Source organism: Tyto alba, unplaced genomic scaffold (assembly GCF_018691265.1).
Source record: "Tyto alba isolate M040663 unplaced genomic scaffold, T.alba_DEE_v4.0 Super-Scaffold_7, whole genome shotgun sequence".
NCBI classification, from domain to species: Eukaryota; Metazoa; Chordata; class Aves; order Strigiformes; family Tytonidae; genus Tyto; species Tyto alba.
Window position 1 is genome coordinate 11,069,569 of NW_024881328.1, and position 6,014 is coordinate 11,075,582.

Sequence of the window (6,014 nt, forward strand, 5' to 3'; positions counted from 1 at the left end):
GGCAGCGGGCAGACATCAGACAGCAGTTAGAAAAGGGATAAAGTTAGGAAAGTTGTGGCGGCCAAAGGATAAACCTCAACATATACAGAGGTGACGTATATTATCAGCTACATTTTTATCTGTCCACTTTTCCAACGCAAGAGTGTAAGAGGCAGCTGGGAGCACCCTGCTCTGCCCAGTGGCCACCAGACTGGCATTTGCAGGGGAGCTGCTCCTGTGGGATTTACTCGGTTATTGCATTAGAGGTGTTTTGCCAATTTTACGCAGTAGTAAAAGCTAGCTGTTTCACCATCCATATCGCCATGATCCTTCAGCGCTTCTAGAAAGGTTACAAGAACCAGAGGACCAGTGATCAGGTGAGAAATTCAGTTTCTACCATCTTTTTTAAATACTAATAAAGGCTTAGTCTCTCTGGTTATGATAGAAAGCTAGAAGCAGCCCCCAAGTGTATTTCAAAGACGGAAAGACCAGAAGGCAGAGAAAAAAGGCCTCCAATTTTATTATTTTTGTATAATCAGAGTATAATTGGAGAACAGACGCTGTCTGTAGCATACTGCCACTGGGGACTCTGGATTTCTAATAAGAAAACCATGGGGGAATTAGATGCTGTTTCAGTGGTGTTGTGGATGATTTACAGGGATGCACCTGGAGCCAGAATCTATGCCCTGAGTCGCTGTACTTCACCAAAAGAAAAAAATTTAGGTGCCATTTGTAAATCCCTGCAAAAAGTGGGTCTGCAGTGGAAACAGCAACAGCCCCTTAATTATAGCAGTGCTTGTGGGAGCTGTGGTAATTAGGAGTTTCTGCTGTTCTGGAAATCAAAGTGGTTTCTATTCTCTTCTTTAATTAATTCAGGCTTTTATCTGTGAAAGTAGAGATGAATTAAGGTTCTGCTCTGGGCAAGTGCAATGGTTCTTGTTCAGTCTCTGGCAGGGTGAAGCCACTGGACCCTAGGACTTGGGCAATGTCCCTCACGCTGCAGCATCCCTGGCCTCCGGTTCTCGATATTTTGGGAAAATTAAAGGGAAAGGCCAGAGGGAGACATGTCCCAAGCAGGATTTGCCACGTCACACTTGTATCGCAGGGACCTTCTGCATAGGGATGTGTGTCCGTGTATCCACAGCAGAGGACAGACCGCCTGCCAGCGGGAATTCATGCACAGCAGATAACAGACACCCAGCATTATCACCTCCCCACACTGGAATGGGTGAGTCAAGCTGTGCAAAAATCATAGGACTGGTATAAAACCATGATTTTTTTTTTGCTTTGTTTAAAGTAAATTAATGTTATGGGTCCTTTTTATTTTGTCCTAGGAGAGGTTGATCTGGGGAGGTTTTTCTCTGGCAAGCCCTTAGGGCTGGGAAATCACACTGAAAATTCATGTGACTGTTAGAAGATGAGGACAGCAGTATGGGATTTGTGGTAAAATCATGCGATATAACCAAAGCGGATGCCTTCATGATATGAAATCACACATGCACGGATGGCAGGGAGAGCTTTTTAGCTGCAATTAAAGCCTCCAGCTGATGGGACGATCCCAGTGCTGGAAACAGGAGCATCTGTCACCTACTGAAGCTGAAGACAGCAACCCAAGACAGTCTCTTGCAATTAACCTACACAGATAATTAATCAAATCCAGCCCTGTCAATGTTATCAAGGAGTTGTCTGGAAATGATCCTTTATGTCAAATTCTATTTTAAGATCCAATAAATCAGAACCCATCCAGGACAAGCCATGATCCAGTTTGAGGCACCTCCATGCCTCATCACGTCCCATGCAATGAATTCTGCTGCAGGTTCCCAAACCACGGGCTCAACATTAAAGCCGTGCCCCAGCCCAGCTTTGTGTTGGATTAAACTCTTCCCTCGGAAAGAAGCTGCATTTCAACATCCACCTTGTTTCAGTTTTGGTCTTTTTCTCCTTTTCCTACTAGATGGCGCCTGCATGACAGACGGAGATGAGCCCCAGCAGCGCCAGCGAGGATCATCTCTACCAGATCTCCTCCATAAACGGCTGATAAATGACATTTTTCTCCGAAAAGCCAGGCAGCTGCAAAAATGATAACCTGCCAGGAGCTGATCAGCAGCAGGAGGCCGTTTTCTGATAGCACTGCCTTAACTGTGCTTTCCAACCAGGTTCCCCAGGGGATGCTGCCAGACCCCTGGGGGGCACAGGGCCCGACCAGAAACAGAATCCAGAGTACCCTGGGTGTGTATAAGCCCTGCATGGACACTTCCAGCCCGAGCATCCTCCTGAGCACCCTGGCAGCACATGCCACCCACACTTGGCCACATCACCCCTCAATAGCCTGATCCAAAATCCAGGCATTTCACTGACATTTCTGGATCACCCACAGCAGACACGCAGCCAATAGTGGGGAGCAGGTGATCACTGTGGGTGAAGACCCCCATTGACTTTTAGCACAGTACACCCACCGTCACCCCTGTACAGCCCTCGGGTGGGAGGAGGGCTGTGGGGGTACAGCCCATCCCTCCCCATCTGGGATACTATGGAAGGGACACGGCAGTGCTTTGCCCTGCCTGCAACCTGCCCACAAGCTGCTCCCCTCTGCCTGCTCCCTCCTTGCAGCTCCATGAGGATACAGCCAGGTCTCTCCCCAGCATCATCAGGATTCAGCATCACCCCCAAAACTTCCAGATAACCCCAGAAGAGTTGAGGGACAACACAAGCTACTACTTCTTCACCCAGCAAAGATGCTGTTTACCCAACTCTGGCTTCACAGAGCCATCACAGCTCCCCCTGTGCCCATTTGTGCTCATTCCCCCTGTACCTGCCCTCTGTTTCACAACTGCACCGAAAAAATTTCTGGCCTCCTCTCACTGGCAATAATTAACCACATGTTATCAATTCCACTTTTCCTGCATTGTACACACACTTTTCCAGCCCCTCAGCTCCTTTCTGGACTCAGCAGTTTCGGCACCACCAGGCCACATGCCAGTCTGGAGCACCAGGGTGGCAAACCCACCTGATGCTCCTGTTGTGCTCATAACCCAACTTCCCAACTCAAACTGTATCACTGGACCCCAAAAAAACAGCTTTCAGCCCAAAACATAGCTCTGGAAGGGCCAGAGGAGGAGCTATGTTTACTGACCGGCCTGCCAGATAGGTTTGGTTTGCAAACAGTAAGGTTGCCACTTCCTACCCCTGGATTTCAGGGGAAAGCAGAGCCATTGCCTCGCTGTGACATCGTGGGTGGCAGGGTGAGAACGGTGTCCCCAAGCTCTGCTTTTGTCACAGTATTTCTCAGGTGCAGCCGCTGCTGCCCAGCGCTGCACCATCCCCCGTGGCCTCTGGTGCACACCAGCCCTTGGGCTGGCACATACATCTCCGTGATGCGCCCAAGGGAGCTGGTGAGGGGGAAGCAGCCCAGGGGGTCTCAGGGACCCCCGCCTTGGTGTCTGGGTACAGCAAAACCTGGGCATGCCCTGGGGCAGAGCAGGGCCACCCACCTAATCAAGGTGTGAAGCAGGAGGTGAGCTGGCTTGGTGCACCCCTCCACGCAGCCACCTCGGATGGCTTGAGTGTCCCAGCAAGAACCCCAAGACACAGCGTGGGAGGTGGGGGCTCCTCACGGCTCCCTGGCCCGGCAGCCAGGAGCTGCCAAGCTTCATCTGCTCGCCCGTGCCATGCTGTGCTGGCACATGGGCACCGGCGGAGCTGCCAGCCCCAGCCCTGAGCAAGATCCAAAGCAACTGCCTGGCCCCGCGGGGGGCAAGGATGGGGAGGAGGGGGCGCAGGTGGCACCATGGCTGAGGGAACGGCGGGGGCATGGCCAGCGGGGCACGGGGACACAGATGGTGCTGCCAGAGAGCCGTGGCTGCGGCCACCAAGTGATGGGCCAGGAAAGATGACTGCTGGGAGAAGAAGGGTCCAGCTCACACAGGCAAGACCCTTACTCAGGACCAGTGAGGAGAAAAGGGAAAAGAAACGGATAAATACACAGAGATATTGGCCAAGTCCAGCATGATCCCGGCACATGGAGTATCTCTGGGTAGAAGAGAAATAAAGCCACCTTTCAAGCCCACATCAGGTCACTTCATCACAAAGACAGGTTCCCAATGTTCCCAAGAGCATTTCTTGAGCAACCAATAAAGTCAGTCAAGGACCAGGAGCTGGGGAGGCTTTAGCTACCTACCGAGACAGCTGCAGGAAAGATGAAGCTGCAAGACTCAAACCATCCAGCAAACAGGTGGCCTGGACAGAGCTGGACACAGGTTTGAAAAGAGGAAGACAGGTATAAAATGAGTGTTCATTTTGAGGTGCTTCTTTGTGACAGGAAGTTGGAAAAGCGGAGGATATTTTGATGAAAATGATGGAGAAAAAAACCTCCAAAGTTTGCTATTTTACAAAAAGGAAGTGAAACCTCAAAAAAAAAAAATTAGATTCCAGTGCTTCAGGATAAAGGAACCCCAGAAAGCTGGTTACGATCCAAGGAAATTAAAGGAAATTATCATAAACCCATAGCAGTAACCTTTCCCCAAGCAAAGAAAAGGTACAGAGTGAGACCCACACAATGCAACCATGGCTTTACAGAAACCTGAAAGATCAAAGAGGAATCATGGAAAATGAATTGCAATGACCAAGGCAAACAAGGTAATGACTACAGGTTCTATAAATAAATTAAAAGGCAAAACTCATCCTTTACATAATGCTGGTGTGCAGGTAACTAGATACGGAAAGTTCAACAATTTCTTTCCTTCAGTCTTCACAAAGGTCTGATTGTGACATATAGATTAAGTATCAGTAAGAGACACATGAGGAGGCAGGGGCTACAGCAAGGAAGAAGGGGGTAAGGACTGGTCTGGGTCTCTCAGCTGCACTGAGTCACAGATGGACTTCACAGAGACATGATAAAGTACAGATATCCCAACGATCCTCCTCCTCCTAACCGTGCCAACAGGGTTTCTCGCCTCTCCAGTATTCCCCAAGACTCAGGAAACTCACAGCAACTCTTAAGTTTGTGGCTTGAACATCCCAAGCCTCTGAAGCTTTCTTTATCCACGGTCCAGCCACTGGAAGCCACCAGCGTGACCCTTCCCCAGCAATCCCATGTCTTCACTGCAGCCTCCCCATATCAGCGGGTTTCTGTATCTCTCCCCCCATGGATGTGAGAGTGGATGTGAGAGGCAGTGTGTACCCCCCCGAGCCGGGACGGCCCCGGCTGGCAGGGGACCCTGTCTGCAGGCAGCACAAGGGTGGGAGAGGTGGGACACCCACGGAGGACAGCAGTGAGAATGGGCTGAGATGGTTAAATCACAGCCTGCCCAGGAGAGGGGAAAGAAGCGAGGCTTGTTTCACCCCAGGAACACACATCCCATGGTGGGCACAGAGGGGATGGCAGTCAGCAAAGTCGGGAGATTAGGAAAACCCTCCTAACTGCAGAGGCAGTGAAGCACGTCAGGCTCAGTCAGAGGATCTGCACATCCCTCCATGCAGGCTTCAAAAACGGATGGCACCAGCATCTCCCCAGCTATGCCACAGTTTGGGGATGGATGAGACAATCCCTTTGGGTCCCCCCCCTCTGCGCTCCTCTCCTTTACTGACTGAGGGAACCAAAGCTCCAGAGGGACTTTTTTTTTTTTTTTTCAAACCACTCTGGGTTTGACCAGATGTTTTTGCCTGAAGACACTGCTTTTAGCGCCAGGTCTCGGCAGCGTGAGAGCACACGACTGCTGGTCTATTGGAGCGGGGCTACACGGCTACGTGAGGGGTTGATTGCAACAGGACAACACTTTCCCGGTGCGGGGGTAAGAACCATTATCTGCTCCACACCCCGTGGCACAGCTTTTAAGAGCAAGTGCACAGCCCCTGATAGCACGGAGAGAGGCTCACCAAGACACACCCTTCCATTAAAATGAAACACTGGCTGGCTCTGAAATGCATTTATAAATAGAGAGTTAAGGTCTGCCTTCCTTTGGCTGCTGCCTGTAATGGATGCGGTGTCGCCCGCAGCCCCGGCGGCGATGCCGTCCCGTCCGTGTGCGTTCCACCCC